The 20497-nt window shown below is 37.4% G+C and overlaps 1 protein-coding gene across 1 annotated transcript in view; it reads right to left on the minus strand.

The window, feature by feature from the left end:
- The window catches only part of LOC126473849 (uncharacterized), a 35641-nt gene extending 16660 nt beyond the window's left edge, over positions 1-18981 (minus strand). Inside the window, exons 1-3 of the mRNA XM_050101177.1 lie at positions 18863-18981; positions 3030-3211; positions 2807-2928 (exon numbers count right to left, since the gene is read on the minus strand). The gene's annotated coding sequence lies outside the window, so the exon portion shown is untranslated. The remainder of the gene's footprint in view (positions 1-2806; positions 2929-3029; positions 3212-18862) is intronic.
- Between the last annotated feature and the right edge of the window lie 1516 nt (positions 18982-20497).

A 20497-nucleotide genomic window follows, 5' to 3' on the forward strand; every position in this document is an offset into this window, starting at 1 on the left:
GGGCCTTCCTAACAAGGTCCATAAAAATCATTCTTGGCTTCTCACAAATGATGTTCTCATTAATAGTGTCACCTTCCAATTGCTTTTCATTTATCCATATAAGGGGCAACCTTTCAACATTGCACAGAATATGAAACCATTGTTTAGATACTCTTGTCACTCCTTTGAAGCATCTATTTCCTTAATCATCATTGAGGATGTAGACTGATTGTATGTTCGTGCTAAATCAGCAACGCTCATGCCATGTTCACATTTTTCAATGATTTTACATTTTGTTTCCAAGGTAATTTTCTTTCTTATAAGGTCATCTTCTTGTAGCTCTATCTTTGGGGACATTTCTATGAAGGTTATTAAAATTTGCACACAAAAAAACTCTGTGTAAACACAAGTTTAGAAAAATGTATGACCACAAGCTATACTAAGATGGTAACAGAAAGAGTGCTAAACTTAGACTGCAGTACATACTAAAGGCATTATTCACATACTGCTGCTGACAATGAAACATATTCATATTGATGAACGTTTCCACCATCATGTGTGAATGGCTGGTGATGCCACACTAAATCGTCACTCATTATGCGAAACATCGCTCTTTAAGTGCACTCTCCTTTATACATGGGTCAGATCAACTTTTGCCCAACAACAAACTCAAGTGATGAGTTTCCATTTACATGGATAGCGGCAGAGACTCACAAGACAAGTCTCCGAGCATGTGGACAGAGATGATGTTATAGGATTTGCTCATATGTTTAAAGTGAGTATACAAAGCTAATATCTGATCTCCAGTTGTAACCTCATGATTTTTTATTGGGGGGGATTGTGTGTGACAAACTGGCTATCTGTGCAGTTTTCTTTGGATACTAGTCAAATGAAAAAATTTCAACTTGAAGCGGAAAAAAATTTAAGTAGTTCCATAATGACACATGAGAATAAGATAGCTCTAATGTTAGAGTAATTAAAATATAGCTGGAACATACCAATTAGTCACATACAGGGTGTTTCAAAAATGACCGGTATATTTGAAACGGCAATAAAAACTAAACGAACAGCGATAGAAATACACCGTTTGTTGCAATATGCTTGGGACAACAGTACATTTTCAGGCAGACAAACTTTCGAAATTACAGTAGTTACAATTTTCAACAACAGATGGCGCTGCGGTCTGGGAAACTCTATAGTACGATATTTTCCACATATCCACCATGCGTAGCAATAATATGGCGTAGTCTCTGAATGAAATTACCCGAAACCTTTGACAACGTGTCTGGCGGAATGGCTTCACATGCAGATGAGATGTACTGCTTCAGCTGTTCAATTGTTTCTGGATTCTGGCGGTACACCTGGTCTTTCAAGTGTCCCCACAGAAAGAAGTCACAGGGGTTCACGTCTGGCGAATAGGGAGGCCAATCCACGCCGCCTCCTGTATGTTTCGGATAGCCCAAAGCAATCACATGATCATCGAAATATTCATTCAGGAAATTAAAGATGTCGGCCGTGCGATGTGGCCGGGCACCATCTTGCATAAACCACGAGGTGTTCGCAGTGCCGTCTAAGGCAGTTTGTACCACCACAAATTCACGAAGAATGTCCAGATAGCGTGATGCAGTAATCGTTTCGGATCTGAAAAATGGGCCAATGATTCCTTTGGAAGAAATGGCGGCCCAGACCAGTACTTTTTGAGGATGCAGGGACGATGGGACTGCAACATGGGGCTTTTCGGTTCCCCATATGCGCCAGTTCTGTTTATTGACGAAGCCGTCCAGGTAAAAATAAGCTTCGTCAGTAAACCAAATGCTGCCCACATGCATATCGCCGTCATCAATCCTGTGCACTATATCGTTAGCGAATGTCTCTCGTGCAGCAATGGTAGCGGTGCAGAGGGGTTGCCGCGTTTGAATTTTGTATGGATAGAGGTGTAAACTCTGGCGCATGAGACGATACGTGGACGTTGGCGTCATTTGGACCGCAGCTGCAACACGGCGAACGGAAACCCGAGGCCGCTGTTGGATCACCTGCTGCACTAGCTGCGCGTTGCCCTCTGTGGTTGCCATACGCGGTCGCCCTACCTTTCCAGCACGTTCATCCGTCACGTTCCCAGTCCATTGAAATTTTTCAAACAGATCCTTTATTGTATCGCTTTTCGGTCCTTTGGTTACATTAAACCTCCGTTGAAAACTTCGTCTTGTTGCAACAACACTGTGTTCTAGGCGGTGGAATTCCAACACCAGAAAAATCCTCTGTTCTAATGAATAAACCAGGTTGTCTACAGCACACTTGCACGTTGTGAACAGCACACGCTTACAGCAGAAAGACGATGTACAGAATGGCGCACCCACAGACTGCGTTGTATTCTATATCTTTCACATCACTTGCAGCGCCATCTGTTGTTGAAAATTGTAACTACTGTAATTTCGAAAGTTTGTCCACCTGAAAATGTACTGTTGTCCCAAGCATATTGCAACAAACGGTGTATTTCTATCGCTGCTCGTTTAGTTTTTATTGCCGTTTCAAATATACCGGTCATTTTTGAAACACCCTGTATATACCCAGGAGGAACAGTATAGGACTTTGTACACAGTGGATCATTGTTAATACAATTGTATCACAATTATTGAGTCTAAGGTGTTTCATGTTTGCTGTTAGCTTATTCTGAATATAATGTATTCTCTATGAAAGGAGTACTGTGGTATACAATTTTCATAGATTCACTACTTTTGCATTATAAGAAAGCTTTGAAAAATTAAAGATAAATCATTTTGATAGCTTTTAGACAATACAGAAGGCATGTAAAAACTGATGGTCTAACCTTTTTATGAGTTCTGATGTATGATAATGTGGACCTTTGATCAAAATTGCTGACTGGCAAACTCTTCAAAGTTGTCACACTATGCGCTTAGCTCAAGGGTTGTTGTTTCCTCATGTAGATCACTACAATGCATAAAAAAATAAATGTTAGCACAGATTGGTGGTCAGCCTGACAAAAACTTGCATTGAGTAATATGTCAGTGTTAGTGCAATGACAAACTTACCAGATCTGATATAGCTACTTCTCATCTTAGCATATGACTTCCCCAAGAGCTGCCAAAATTAGCACTGCCATCAGGATTCTCACACTTCTTTGTGTCTTTCTTCATATCCTTCTTTCTACCTACTATCATACATGCAGCATGAATACGTGAGATTGCAGCAAGTATTGGGGAGCGGTGACCACCTATTTGAAAGAACAGAACACATGGTCAGTCTGACATTAAATATAGTATAGGAAGATTGAGAAGACCAGCCTTGCTAACAGAGTTTCAATCAAGATCATAATTTGCAGCACTGTCCCCAGAACTGATAGTGGCCCACTGGTTCTGAAGTGAGTGAAAAGACTTAACAAAAGACTTTGAGGGTTCTACAATACGTAATCAAAAGTATCTGGACACCCCCAAAAACATATGTTTTTCATATTACGTGCAATGTGCTGCCACCTACTGACAGTTACTCCATATCAGCGACCTCAGCAGTCATTAGATATCATGACAGAGCAGGATGGGGTGCTCCGTGGAACTCACAGACTTCGAACGTGGTCAGGTGATTGAGTATCACTTGTGTCATACATCTGTGCACGAGATTTCCACACTCATAAACATCCCTAGGTCCACTGTTTCCAATTTGGTAGTGAAATGGAAACAAGAAGGGAAACGTACAGCACAAAAGCATACAGGCCGACCTCATCTGTTAACTGACAGAGACCGCTGACAGTTGAAGAGGGTCGTAATGTGTAATAGGCAGACATCTATCCAGACTATCACACAGGAATTCCAAACTGCATCAGGATCCACTGCAAGTACTATGACAGTTAGGTGGGAGGTGAGAAAACTTTGATTTCATGGTCGAGTGGCTGCTCATAAGCCACACATCACGCTGGTAATGCCAAACTACGCCTTACTTGGTGTAAGGAACATAAACATTGGATGATTTAAAGTGGAAAAACGTTGTGTGGAGTGACGAATCATGGTGCACAATGTGGCGATCTAATGGCAGGGTGTGGGTATGGCGAATGCCTAGCGAACGTCATCTGCCAGCGTGTGTAGTGCCAACAGTAAAATTTGGAGATGGTGGTGTTATGGTGTGGTCGTATTTTTCATGGAGGGGGCTTCCACCCCCTTGTTGTTTTGCATGGCGCTATCACAGCAGAGGCCTAAATTGATATTTTAAGTACCTTCTTGCTTCCAACTGTTCAAGAATGATTTGGGGATGGTGACTGCATCTTTGAACATGATCAAGCAACTGTTCATAATGCACAGCCTGTGGCAGAGTGGTTACATGACAATATCATCCCCGTAATGGACTGGCCTGCACAGAGTCCTGACCTGAATCCTATAGAATGCCTTTGGGATGATTTGGAATGCCGACATCGTGCCAGGCCTCACCTCCCAACATCGATACCTCTCCTCAGTGCAGCACTCCATGAAGAATGGGCTGCTATTCCCAAGGAACCTTCCAGCACCTGACTGAACATATTCCTGCGAGAGTGGAAGCTGTCATCACGGCTAAGGGTGGGCTAACACCATATTGAATTCCAGCATTACCGGTGGAGCGTGCCACGAACTTGTAAGTCATTTTCAGCTAGGTGTATGGATACTTTTGATCACATAGTGTATGTCTAGCTAAGCTATGACTTCCCGGACTTGTACCAAGGGACTGAGAACTGTAGAGTCCTCCTATATGGGACAAGTGTGCACTATATATCTGATGCCGCTGCCCTGGTGTGTGTGTGTCAGTCAGTCCAGATAACGACAGCTGTAGGGGGCCCAGAAATGTCAGTATAAGGAACAAATAAATGTCCCCTACAGGTGAGAGTATTTAAAATCCTAATGATTAACTGCTGAAACATTCATTATAGAGTGTCAGAGCTTGAACTGCACCTAAAAAAGCAGTGAGCTCACATAATACCAGCTGCAAAAAGCTGATTAAAATCCAAAATTGAAAGCAGTAAGATTTTTGGAGAAACCGTAAGTGTGTATTGAAAGGAGAGGCTAATGGTAAATGGAGGTGGTGTATTTGTCACAGTAAATAAGATACTCATATCTGCCAAGGTATACACCAAGGTATACAATGAAGGTATATCCGAGATTTACTGTGCAAGACTCATTATCAAGGGAGGATGTAAACCAGATCCTTCTATCAATCACCGGACTCATATCTAGATGTGATAAAATTTTATAGAGAAAACCTGAGTTCACTACTGGAGAGGGCTTAATCATCCAACAATCAACTGGCAAATTATAATTTTGTAAGTGGTGGGCATGACAAGATGTCCTGTGAAACATGAAATTCTCTGAGAACTACCCAGAACAGATTATTTGGAAGCACACTCATGGTGGGAATATATTGGATCTAACAGCAACAAATAGACCTGGCCTCTCGGGGGTATCCAGATAGACACTTATGTCATTAACCATGAACCAATAGTAACAACAATAATTACAGATTTTATTTTCAGCAAACTATATAAAGAGGAAGCAGTGTCAATAAAGAGCTTGAAATATTTAGTTCTAGAATGAAGCACATAGAAGAACTGTGGATCAGGTTTGGAAGAATAGTTGACCATGCACTTTAGTGTCACACCTCAATAATGAACCCAAACTGTTTAGTTCAAGAGAGGAGGATGTAGATGAACTGAGGGACAGGTTTGGAAGAATAATTGACCATGCACTTTATACATGTGTACAGAATAGAACGGTTAATGATTAGAGATATAATTATTGTACAGAAATATCTCAAGAAAAAGAGCATTGGGGTAGAGATAAGAAAATGCTGAATGAAATGCGTTTATCTGCCAAGAGGGAAATGTGACTGCTGTAGCAGAAAATTATCAAAGGATCTCTCACAAAACCCCCAAGAAATTATGATCATATGTGTTGTATATGTGGTACATTGTCAGGGCAAGTCACTCATGGACAAGACAGTGATTGAAAGTGAGGGTAGCAAAGCAAAAGCAGAAATGCTGAAATTGGTTTTCTAATGTTCCTTTACAAATGAAAATCCACAGTTATTGCCCCAATTTAATTCTTGCACCACTGCAAATATGAGTGATGTAGATATTACTGTCAGAGGTGTTGAGAAAAAAATGAAAGTGGTAAAATTAACAAAGTTCAAGGACCCAATGGAATATGTATCAGATCCGGTACTGAATTTGTGGATAGTTAGCCCCTCTTTTATCCATAGTCTACTGTAGATCACTAAAAAAAAAACGAGGCTCAATGGTTTGATAAAAGTACAGATCACACCCGTAGGGTAACAGGAGTGTCTCACAAAACTGCAGTCCACTATCCTTAACAGCCATTTGTTATAGAATCTTAGAACATATTCAGAACTCAAATGTAATGATACACTATGTGATCAAAAGTATCCGGACACCTGGCACCCTCCATCGGTAATGCTGGAATTTAATATGGTGTTGACCCACCCTTAGCCTTGATGACAGCTTCCACTCACGCAGGCATACGTTCAGCCAGGTGCTGGAAGGTTTCTTGGGGAATGGCAGCCCATTCTTCATGGAGTACTGCACTGAGGAGAGGTATCAATGTTGGTCAGTGACGTCTGGCATGAAGTCGACATTCCAAAACATCACAAAGGTGTTCTACAAGATTCAGGGATGTTATTGTTGTGTAACCACTCCACCGCAGGCCAGGAATTATGAACAGGAGCTCGACTGTGTTGAAAGATGCAATTGTCATCCCTGAGTTGCTCTTCAACAGTGGTCCCTGAGTTGCTCTTCAACAGTTGGAAGCAAGGAGGTGCTTAAAACATCAATGTAGGCCTGTGCTGTTCTAGTGCCATGCAAAACAACTAGGCGTGCAAGCCCCCACCATGAAAAACATGACCACACCATAACACCACCGTCTCTGAATTTTACTGTTGGCACTACACTCGCTGGCAGATGATGTTCACTGGGCATTCGCCATACCCACATCCTGCCAATGGATCGCCACATTATGTACCATGATTCGTCACTCCACCCAATGTTTTTTCACTGTTCAATCATCCAACGTTTACACTCCTTACACCAAGTGAAGTGTCGTTTGGCATTTACTGGCATGATGTGTGGCTTATGAGCAGCCGCTTGACCATGAAATCCAAGTTTTCTCACCTCCCTCCTAACTGTCATAGAACTTGCAGTGGACACTGATGCAGTTTGGAATTCCTCTATGATAGTCTGTATAGATGTCTGTCTATTACACCTCATGACCCTCTTCAACTGTTGGGGGTTTCTGTCAGTCAACAGACGAGGTTAGCCTGTATGCTTTTGTGCTTTAATGTGTCCCTTCATATTTCCACTTCACTATCACATTGGGAACAGTGGACCTAGGAATGTTCAGAAGTGTGGAAAGCTAATGGGAAGTGTCACTGTAATTTCATACTAAAGAAATTCATCAAGAGAAGTTAAACATTAAGACAGTACTTTTTTATGATGTGAGGCTGATAATGTAATTAGAATTTTCACTACCAGCTCAGGCCCTATCTCAGCTTTTTTATTTGGAGGTTCTGAGATGATTGCAGAACAGTAAAGGTCTAAAAAGACTGAACTTGTGGCAGGATGAGACTGGTTTTTCAAACAGTTCACACAGCCATCACAATGTCCCAGTTGTTGGTCAAAAACAGTATGGCTCCCTTTTCACATGTAACTTAGTTGCCTGACCCAGCTTTGTAAAATTTCTTCTTGTTTCAGTGCACGAAGAGAGGCATGAAAGGACACCAATTTGATGTTGAGAAGCAGCCAAGGAAAAAATAAAGACAGAGAAATTGGCTGTCACCCCTGCAGATAAGTATTAGAATAAATGTATTTAGTATAATAGAGAGTATTCTGAAAGTGGTAAAGTTATTTTGTAAACAAAATTGAAATATATAGCTTTAACCTTTTTTAACTCATTATATATCAATGAGTACAAAGCAGATTGGGACTATTGAAGATTTCTGGGTACCGTGTAGCAGCATTCTTTACCTTTCACTTTTGTTTCCACTGACATTTCTTTCAATATCCATTTGACTACTTTTAAGGCAAGGCAAGAAAATCTTTAATGTATTCATGGCTGGAATGTAGAAAATGCTGAAATTCATAAAACATAATGGACACTGTTTGGTAATTAGTAATGAAACAACTAATATGACTTTAGACTGCACAATCACATCAAAAACCCAAATTTCTGATCTATTCCATTTATTTATTCAGATGAAATACAAAAAAGAACAAATGCTGCAGCAAATAATAAAGAGTGCTATCGAAATTTAGAATAAATATTAGATGATACGTTAAAACTACATTTAAAATCAATTATCTTTTGTTATGTAGAAGCTACGACTGAACAAAAAAATTAAAGTTACAGTCAAGTTTAGGAAAATATTGTGACATGAAATGATAATTCTACATAGATATCTAGTATTGTAGTTCCATAAAAAGCAAAGTGAAGGTTTTGCACATGTTTTTTCTCTCTCTTAACTAACTGTGCAACTCATCTACATCTTTACTCAGCTGAGGGTTCTAAATGACATTTCAGCAGTGCACACTGTTGGTCAAATTATCATATAATTTAAACCAAATCTAATCTAATCTAATCTTAACAAATCGTCTTAACAATGTTGTTTCTGAAAGGAGGTCACTTTTTCATCACAGCTCTGTTTCTCAATAAAAAATAACAACTTCTACTTCTAGATTTTTCCTGTGACATAAATCTCAGCCATTGCCTTCACAGCTTTGCTGAAAATACCTATGCTTATATTTTCAGTAACACTGAGATGATTTAAAATTGCTTGCAATGGTGTCTCATTGTTGTCTATAAATCACGATTCAAGTGACATAACTAGAGAGTATAGGTAGGTAATAAAAAGCTTTACTCAGTATAATCAAGTGGAGTGGCTATAGGAATGTTCAAATGATGAGTTTGTCATGCAAAAATTCTGAGCATCTGAATGATGAGCGTCAAAAAATTATATGTATTTTTTATTCCATGGAAATCATAAAATTTGTCTTTTGATTTGACTCTGTGTTTGCAAAAAATCTCTAAAAGTTCCTATTTCTACATGGTGGTGTGTAGACTGAGAGACACACTCCACACACTTATTTATTTGCATCTGCCTCCAAACATGAGGAATATCTTGATATGATTTTGACACAAAAATGAATGTTGCAATACATAACTGGAAAGTTTGTGTATAACTTTCTGGCTTCACCTCATGAACTACAGAAATGACTTACAGTTTCCTTGATCATTATAAAATGTTTAGAAAACAGTAACATAGACTTGCATTTTTCAGATCTTTTAGACAAGGGTTGCAAGTTTTATCTTTCTAAGAGTGCTGTCCTTAAATTACCTGATCACTCATTTTATCATTTCAACTGTACTTGTATTTTCTGGTACATTATCGACATCATTGACCATTAAGTGACTGATGGGAAGCACAATGAACAGGCACAGTTTCTGGAGATTTATCGTGATACTTTCTTGAATACCAAGAATTTTACCGGCCATTGTAAAGCAGCCATTGAACACTAAGCCAGTAAGCCTAGTCTTCTGTAATCTTACCTTTTCTGTGAATTGCAGAACAGTACCTTCTTTACTCCCTGCATCAAATTTATGGAGCTTGACAATAGCTATAAGTTATTCTTTCATTGTACAGGTAATATCAGCATCTTATTTAATATATCCTATTCCAAGAGATTGCTGTAGTATATCGAGAGGTTGTAACAATGGAAAATTGTACTGAAATGCAGGAGGATCTGCAATGAATTGACGCATGATGCAGGGAATGGCAATTGAATCTCAATGTAGACAAGTGTAATGTGCTGCGAATACATAGAAAGAAAGATCCTTTATTATTTAGCTACAATATAGCAGGTCAGCAACTGGAAGCAGTTAATTCCATAAATTATCTGGGAGTAGGCATTAGGAGTGATTTAAAATGGAATGACTGTATAAAATTAATCTTTGGTAAAGCAGATACCAGACTGAGATTCATTGGAAGAATCCTAAGGAAATGCAATCCAAAAACAAAGGAAATAGGTTACAGTACACTTGTTCGCCCACTGCTTGAATACTGCTCACCGGTGTGTGATCCGTACCAGATGGGATTGATAGAAGAGATAGAGAAGATCCAATGGAGAGCAGTGCATTTCATTACAGGATCATTTAGTAATCACAAAAGTGTTATGGAGATGATAGATAAATTCCAGTGGAAGACTCTGCAAGAGAGACGCTCAGTAGCTCGGTATGGGCTTTTGTTGAAGTTTCGAGAACATAATTTGACCAAGGAGTCAAGCAGTATATTGCTCCCTCCTACGTATATCTCGTGAAGAGACCGTGAGGGTAAAATCGGAGAGATTAGAGCCCACACAGAGGCATACCAACAATCTTTCTTTCCACGAACAATACGAGACTGGAATAGAAGGGAGAACTGATAGATGTACTCAAAGTACCCTCCGCCACACACCATCAGGTGGCTTGCAGAGTATAGATGTAGATGTAGAGACATTTGCTCCTTGATACTAATTTCAGCTGCCTCTTCAGCCTACAACACAAATTCTTTATTTTCAGACTCAAAAATATTGATCATATTGTTCTGGACTCTTGTGATAGGTAAATTCGTATTTTCACGTGTGTGTTCATTAGGTGATCTTCAAGAAATTCGTTTCCTGTGTTGATGCAGAAATAAAGTAGGTCTTAAAATTTCTGTCTTCAGAGTATTATTGTTTTGAAAATTGAGTTCAGTTTGATTCTGTTTATCTCAGTTATATCATCCATGACTGAATTCACTTTTTCAATAACATTTCTTCTTTTTATCATCATAGAAACACAAAACAATTTGCCATCAGTTGCCAATTCTGAATAACAATGTATTTTTAAATTTTGACCTTGCAAAGTGTAAAAAAATTAGTTATTTTGAGTATTAACCATGAAGTCAGTGCCTCATTTGTTCATAAATACTAAATATTGGCTAGTAAAGTTAATGAAATGGAGTGGAAGTGCACTGAAAAATGAGACTTCCTGTTGTTTTTGCAGTTGACTGGGAGCTTATGCCTATCTCAGTGGTGAAAAACAGGTAGCTGTTTCATCGGCTGTGTATTGACTTGCCCTGTGCATTTGAATGAAGTATAGTGGTACCACAGCCACACATATTCTGTTTATTTTTGTTTTGTTGCTATGCTCAGCAGGTATGTGCCATACTACAATCCAAAGGTCCAAACTTCGATCCCCACACTATCTTAGAATTTTTATGTCTGGCAATGATTTATGAAGGTACATGACCCCCCCCCCCCTCCCCCCCTCCCGAAACAGTCTAGGTAAGTCGGTTCTGAGGTTGGAGGAAGGCAAAGGCATATCACCTCCAAAAGGACCAAGGCTAGTAAAGCACTAATGTTCTCAAGTCAAGTTGCGCATAACATTACTTTGTTTATTAGCTCTATTAAAAAGTGACAACCAAAGGAATGAGGCTCAAGCCCTCACCAACTCCTTCCCCTTCCCCTTCTCCTTCCCTCCTTATGGGTGGGGTCAGTCCTTAGTTTTGAGCTACTGATGTCAACAGCCCATTTATTGACACTGATTATAATAGCTTACACTGAAATTTCACTGTTTGTCCATTGTCACTTCTGAATCATTCCCTGCACCTTTGGTTTATGTTGATCTTGAATTTGGAGTAGCTTTTTCTTCTTTTAGTACTTGTATACTTAAAAACTAACATCCGTGCCACTGTCATACTAAATGAGATAGGACTACTGCTTCATCTTCTGTCTCAGCCAGTGCAAGACAGCATTAATGACACAGACTTTTGAACAGCATATCACTACCCCAGCACTTAACGTTCAGTTTTGGAATTGGGCTACAACTTCTTGTTCAGAAGGTTCTTTAGTGTTAGAGAAAATAGCTGTGAAAAATTTTATTATAAAAAATATTATTATAAGAAACCAGTTTTGATGTCAACCAGGAAAAAACACTTTGGATGCAGTGAATAACTTTACCAAAAAGATATGCAAATCATTGGCTCAGAGGAGTAAAGTTGCAGGTATCTTCTATGATCTCACTAGAGCATTTGATTCCATGAACCATCTCTTGCTTATCTACACATTAGACAAATACAGGATTAAGAACAATGCTTTTAACTGGCTCACATGATATTTACACAACAGAAAACAAAGGGTAACTATTATCTCAGATGCAAGGAATTATGATTCTAAATGGAGTACAGTATCACAGGGCATATCTCGAAGCTCCATTTTGGGGCCAATCCTGTTCCTATTCTATGTAAATAACTTACCCATAAAAATAAATTCTCCATCAGTTCAGTTTGCAGACGATACTTCTGTTTCAATTGAAGATGACAATGCAGAAAAAATTCTGAGCTCCATCATAAGCACACTGGACACCTTAGAAAACTGGTTCCAGTTAAATGAGTTGAAACCGAACATTGCAAAAACTTATACGGTGCATTTCAAAATCAAACATTCAAAACACGTGAAACCTAAAATACAACATAACAATCAACTTATGAAAGAAGTTGATACAGTCAAATTCCTGGGACTAAATGTGGACAAGAACTTAAGATGAAATACCCATATTGACTTCATATCAAGTGAACAATGTACTTTTGTATTTGCAATGCAAATACTAGCAAATTCCATTCACTTGAGTACACAAAAAGTTGCTTATCATAGTTATTTTGAATTTGTTGTTAGATATGGTATCATTTTCTGGGGAAATCCAAGTACGTGTCTCGAATGCTGAAACTGCAAAAGAAAATTGTCAGATACATGTGTACTGCACAGCAGAGTCTTGTCGCCCATTATTTCGGAAACTACAAATCCTATTTGTTCCCTACATATAAATTAATGAAATTGTAATCTTCCTACACAACAGACAAAAATTATTTGAGGAGAATCATTTCAACCACACATAAAATACAAGAATTAAAAATAAGGTTTGATACCCATGCACCAGTTGAAATTATATGCACGGACGCCAAAGTATTAGGGTACGACAATATATGACAAGTTAATGGGCAAAAACATATTTAACATGAAGCCAGAAATTTTAAACATATTCTGTTGGAGAAATTCTGTTATTCAATAGAAGAATCCATTGAGGATGAAATGATAATTTGAGCAAGGAGTAATTAAGGGGTAGATTTTATTGTATGTACATATAACAAAATTGTATTATTATTATTATTATTATTATTATGTTTGTTAACATCAGCTGTTCTGTGCTTATGGTGAAATTTTACGGCAATTTGATGTGTCTCCTGAACCTGAATCAAATGATTGAGATTATGTACATTATGAGACAAATAAGCCACAATTCACTAAAGTTGAGATCAGAAGTAGTCATGTGCTGGTATGCTACACAGACTGTTCCTTATTAATGTGAACAATCAAGTTTCTTTTTTTATCAGTCCTTATATTTTAATATGGATTTATACATGAATGATTTATCAGAATAAAGATATAGGAAACTAATTTCTTACAAATGTCATTCCTTAAAAAGGTTCTGCAGATATCTATAAATTCTGAATATATTCAGAAGTTTCTACAGAGCGCTGTTTTTTATTTGACTAAATTTGGACTCATATCAGGTTATTACCAATCTTCCTAGCAGCCGCAAATAACTCATTTTAGTTCTTATATTGGTCTTTTTTTAAATTCTTTTTCTCATGTAACCTCCTTCTCACTCATACCATCTTGGTGTATGTTTACATCCTGAAATTACCATTACTGTAATGAAAGTAAGAAGGTAATATTAAAAATGTCAGTACCAACCACTGAGAGTGGAATAATGGGAAATGAGATGGGAGATGCAAAAATTATAATCTCTTACCATTGATGATTGCAAATTTCTTAACCAGAATGATGAAAAGATAGGAAAGGGAAAAGGCTAAGTTATTCATAATGGCATATGCATAAGGGCCTGCCCCAGCAACTGAATGGTCTGAAGTCTTGACTGTCTCGTGGAACACTCATGTACAATTGCAAGTACTGGGAGGGAATTTACTTTGGTGAGAGCACTGGAATGAGAGCAAACAGCTTTGTGAAGACAACTGGGGTTTACAATAAAGTTATCATCTATCTTTAATCCTAGATATTTCATTACTACCAACTCTAACATCTAACTCTGATTTGACAACAGACCACACTGTTTTTGTTTTATTTTTATCTTGTACAATGAACTTATTGTTTGCCATTTGCTTGGCTGCCTTACCAACTTTTCTAAATATAGCTTTGTAATGAAGAACATACTCAGTAAAATACCTGTTTTCATATTTCAGTTCACTGTGGAGTTTCCTATTCCTGGCACTAGAATTTTTTGTACCCTGAGTTATCCATTTAAGTTAATTAGTCACTATGTTACATTGTATTTGAAGATAAATGCTTTGCTCAAGTGACTTTTTGTGACCTAAGCAAAGCCTCTGACTGTGTAGAACATACACTACTACTCGAAAAAATGGACTTTTATGGCGTTAAAGGTAACAGCCTTAAGCTATTAAGATCATATTTACAAAACTGTAAGCAAGCCGTCTTTGCTGGGAAAGAAATGTCCAGTATAGAACAAGTTAAGGTAGGTGTTCCGCAGGGATCCGTGCTGGGCCCTTTCCTTTTCCTAATAATGATAAATGACCTGCCATCATTTATTAAATCCAGAACAGTACTTTATGCTGATGATACAACGTTTCTGAACAGCAGTAATGATCTTAATAGCCTTAAAACATGTGTTACAGAGACAATTGAGCAAGCTTCACTCTGGTTTAAAGCAAATGGGTTCTTGCTTAATGAAAGCAAAACCCAGCAGATGGTATTTAGTTTAAAAGACAAGTTTCCATCAGATGATCCTAGTTGTGTTAAATTTTTGGGGGTGTATTTGGATGATAAACTTTCTTGGAATCCACATATTATGTATATTAGTTGTAAATTGTCTAGGGTAATCTATTTGTTAAGGCGATTAATGCACTGAGTACCTAAAAATTATGTTAGAGTATCTTACTACTCATTTTTCCAAAGCATCATATCCTATGGTATTTTATGGGAAACTCCACTTGTGTGCATGATATACTATTGCTGCAAAAGAAAGCTATTAGGATAATTACAGGCTCACCATACAAGGCTCATTGTAAACCTTTGCTTACTCAACAAAAAATCATGACAGTAATAAATCTATATATTTATTATGTTTTAATCTACACAAAAAAGAACTTACCTAAAGTAAAACGCAGGGGAAATATACATTGTTACAACACTAGGACAAACAGCTGTATCTATACATCCTACCACAGACTGTCAAAATCAGTTAACAGCTATGAACTTATGGGCCACAAATTATTTAACAAACTTCCACAAGCTATGCAAAATTTACCAGAGCAACAATACAAACAAACACTTTATGACTAGTTAGTTGTAAACCCACTCTACAATATATAGGATTTCATGACCTGTGATATTAAACTGTAATGTTATTAACAATTCTGTTCTTTTATAGCATGTACTGTATTGTATTATGTGTATGACTTTGTATATTGCTGTAATGGCTTCAGGACAATAAAATTATTATTATTAATAATGATAATATTATTATGTGGTTCTAAGTGGTGTGTCCTTATGTTGTGACAAATTTCAAATTTCTCAATCAACTCATTGACAGTTGACTAGCAGGTCACTATAGACATGTTCTTGCACTCCACCAACATGTTTCATGTACAAGGACTAACACAAAAGAAATGAAACAGAGGCCAGAGGCTGCAAATGCCTTCCAGTCTTCAAACATAAATATCCATGTTGTTCTTGCATATTGTCATCTTCCCACCTATTCTTACATTATATTATTTCTTTTCTTTATCTCTTGGAAAAACTCAATGGACGTCACTATAGACATGTTCTTGCACTCCACCAACATGTTTCATGTACAAGGACTAACACAAAAGAAATGAAACAGAGGCCAGAGGCTGCAAATGCCTTCCAGTCTTCAAACATAAATATCCATGTTGTTCTTGCATATTGTCATCTTCCCACCTATTCTTACATTATATTATTTCTTTTCTTTATCTCTTGGAAAAACTCAATGGACCTCCCCTGTCTATCTCTTCCATTAACATGGTTACATGTGTCTTCTGAAGCCAGCATTTTCTTTTGTAAATTAAAATCCAACATTTTTTCTGTGCTATTGGTAATGACATTAGCGAATATCTTGTACATTACACATATGGTTAACTGATCTATAGTTTTCCTCAAGTAGAACATTTACACAATTGATACTGCTTTTGCATTACTTTTCATCTAGCTTTGATTGTTTCACATTATTCCTCTCAGCCCTCAAAATGGCTTCAGACATTTAAAACACAATATGTTTGGAGTGTTATTATTATCATTACTAATAGTTTGTATTGGTTCATATCTTGAACTGCACAAACATTTAAAGAAATCTTGGAATGATTGTGGATCACTTACCACCCCATTTGCCATCATAACTCAAAAAATGTGAGGTCAACTCAATACAAGTTCCACTTAGTTTCTTGGTGCTCTTATCAATAACAGCCCATTTCATCGTTAGTTCGGATTGGACCTTGGTGAGTCAATTTTTTTTCTTGAAGGATGAGATTCAAACCGAGATTTTGTTCTTAGCAAACTCTACTAACGTAAAGGATCCGTTATATTTAGCATTGCACCTGTAATGTCATGGGGTAGAATCATTCTCTAGTTTTGTCTTAATTTCTTTTAAAATCCTGCATTATCATCTTGTAGAGCAGTTTGCTGCTGTTTATCTATTTCTCCAACTCATTACAGAGGTCTTCTACCTCCTTGTCAGAATGTGAGCACATTTGTCAACAAACTTGGATGATTTCAGAGGTATACTTTTTGTTTACTTTTCAAACAAGTCTTTCTGTTGTTTAAAGATTCATTCAACATTAGTATAATTAGTTTTCCTGTATTCGGTAACTAAAGTTCTTTTCTGCTTTATTCCCTTGTAATAAATATGAAGTTTAATTCTGTTTAGTACGGGGTATTCATTTTGTATCAATACTTCTGATAACACTCCCACATTACCTTTGGTTTCTAAAATTTCACAGTTTACTGTACTGAAATAAAAAATAGTAGAAGCAGTTGTATTTGCAAGCTTCACGTTACTGTTTATGCAGCCAAGTATCATGTGGCAAGGTGTGTCCACAGAAGTTGGCTTGAGTTCTCTCAATCCACTACATTCTTTCACCTGGGTTGGAATACTGAAGTTGCAGGAATTTCCTTGTAGCAGTACAGTCTCCGAAAAATGTACCTATTACACACAAGCTTGTTATGGTTAGAAAAGTTTGATGAGATATGTGAACGGTGCCAAACCTTGGCAGCAATCTTAGGCCAGAGCTGAGTGCTTCTGTATCTTATAGCATATAAGCAACGTGACCAGTTTGTGTAAAGATCAAGTGCCAGTAAAGACTTCTAGTCAATATTGTCTGCTAGCAGTCAAATAGTTGTTATACGACTCATAACGCATTAAAGTCTAGAGGGCTGCAAACAGTGACTCATACACTACAATGTCTGCTCTGTGGATAGTGGTCAGCCCACCCATATGAAGTGGTCCATAAAATAAGTTACTTTATAAATAATCCAGGATGGAATTTAACAATATATGAGAAGGAAAGTTGCTACTCACCATATTGTGGAGATGCTGAGATGCAGATAGGCAAAGATAGAGTGTTTTTGTTGTGTCTATCTGTGAATCAGCATCTCCACTATATGGTGAGCAGCAACTTCCTTCTCATAATATTGAAATGATTAATGGAAAATCTCATATAAAGATGTGAAACAAATACTAACAAAGAGATAGAGGGGCTGGCCAGTACTTACCTCAGCTCAGTACAGCCGATAGATACACAAAAAACAGAACTGAAAATTTACATTCCTAGCTTTCGGAACAAATGTTCCTTCATCAGGGAGGAGAGAGGGGAAAGAAAGGGAACCCACTTTCCCTTCTTCCCTTTCTTTCCCCTCTCTCCTCCCTGATGAAGGAACATTTGTTCCAAAAGCTAGGAATGTAAATTTTCGGTTCTGTTTTTTGTGTATCTATCGGCTGTACTGAGCTGAGGTAAGTACTGGCCAGCCCCTCTATCTCTTGGTTAGTATTTGTTTCTCATAATATTGTTACTTTATGGATACTAATAGTTGAACAGCATGAGTGTCTGGACTGGGCTTTGGTGTCTCTTCAAGTTTTGCAACTCTTTATCTACAAATCACGAGACATGTAACTGATCTTACGGAGGAAGCAAGTCAACCTTTGTTCAAATGTGAAAGTCAGTATACTAAATGTATAAATTAAATTAGCACTGAAATTATCATACTCCTTCAAAAGAACAGACAATTCTGCAAACAGCAAGCATTTATATTGATTTTCAGTAACAAAAGTTTTGTAGAATCATATCATCTGAAACTGGAGTTTGGTAATTTCGGAACTTCTAACATGATCTACAGATTACCAGAAACAAAGATGGCTTTGAATTATCATAGTAAAAATGAAAAATTAAAAGTAAAATGAATGTGTTGCAAGTATATGCATCGTTCTCTGGATTTTTCTAAAATCATTTCTGTAATACCAATATCATCACTACAGGATTTCATTGTAACACTCACATGACAAGCATAATTTTTCAGAAAGGTCAGATTCATTGAAAATACGTATACAAAAATGTATGCATGGTAGCAAAGCAATTCCTCACAAAACCTCTATATTTAAAGAAACTTCCTGTTAAAGCATAAATTGATAACTGTATAGTGATAAACCATGGAATTAATAACACAGGTGAGAACAACAGCTGCTCTCAACTGGACATGCAATGTAAAGAATAACCTTACCAATGAGGAGAGTTATAAACTGCAGAGGATATGACAATGTAGTGCATACCGTGAAGCCACTCAGCTGAATGATACAACACAGGAATGCCTCCTCATGTGTATCAGGTGAACTAATCAATGGAGAGGACCATTGATCACTGTGCCAGTATCCATGACAACATCAAAACATCCTGAAATCTTTAGTACTGTTAAGCCTTGCCATATGTACCTCACAGTGATGGGAAGAATATCTTCTGACAAATGGCAATTTGTCATTTATCCTCAATAGCTACTCAAGTTCCACAGATTAATAGAATTATTTGACAACCCAGCATACAAAGAATGCCAATTAACGATGAAATATTCTTTTTTGTAAGTAAATGTTGGAAATAAAGTACACCATTTGGTGCTTAGGAAGGAAAAAAAGATTTCTCAAAACTTTTGTGCTGTAAAGATAAAAGAAAGTTTTAGCCTCCTTAATATCTCATTCTCTTTTGTACCACTCACTTGAGTGACTAATACTTCTTGTCATACTTCAAATCACTTATCATATTACTCTGTCTTCCCCTGCCCCCACCATCACCACCACCTCCACCCCAACCTCCATCCCCACCCCAATCACCACCCACCTTGCCCTCGCCCCACACATGTCTATACTCACAACTTTTGAAGAAATGAAGATGACTGGGGGCTCCATAAAACAATTTTGAATCCTGGTGTACATAACACCAAACAACTTCAGGCACTCAGCAACTGCTGTTATAAAGTAAACTGTGTATCAGCTGCATTTTTATTTGTTTCAGGATTCAAGAAAAATAGCATGTGTTTCCTTCTCTTTGCTCGTTTCGTCGTTCCTGCATATGTACTAACATAAGTAACAATAATGAGTTTAAATGATTAAGACAGGTGTAATTAATAAAAATAATTAAGTACAGTGTAAAAAAGAATTACATGTTTTGTAGTCTGCATTTGACTGTCACACTTCTGTGTAGATCCCTAGCATTTCAACAGGAAAAGTAGTGATTGTTATAAACAGGAATTATACAGTAACACTCAAAATTCTAATTTCTGTTTGAAACCATCTGTACAGAGATCAGAAGAAACAGATGGAGTAGAAAAAAAAACCAAGGTAACCCTTAATACAAACTGATACAAATGGTAATATATTACTAGTTTGGAAATAAAATGATGACAACTTCTGGCAATGGGAAATCTGAATTTATGTAGCAATATAAACCAATTCAATTTTGTGATAAATTAAAGCACAACGAAGTGTTCATAACCTCTGAAAACAGTGCTCAATAATATCAGTTTGGCTCCAGCCCTTTTGAAATTGAGAAAATCTCATAGGTACTTACACTTCAACTTACAGGCTGAATACATCACACCATATCACTGTTACTTTTGGCATTTCATTACAAATAAAAATGTACTGTAGATAACTTACCTTCTACAAGAAAAAAGTCAACTACTCATTATATAATGGATGTACTGATTAGTAGACAAACACATTCATGGAAAGTTGAAAATAACAGCTCACCTATTGAAGTTACAGTCTTCTTCAAAGCATGTACCATGGCATTCTTCCTTGAATCGCAGTTCTTGAAATTTATCCCACAGGCATTTGTGAGAATGTCACCTACCTTTCTTCATCAT

Source organism: Schistocerca serialis, chromosome 4 (genome assembly GCF_023864345.2).
Source record: "Schistocerca serialis cubense isolate TAMUIC-IGC-003099 chromosome 4, iqSchSeri2.2, whole genome shotgun sequence".
Lineage (NCBI taxonomy): Eukaryota > Metazoa > Arthropoda > Insecta > Orthoptera > Acrididae > Schistocerca > Schistocerca serialis.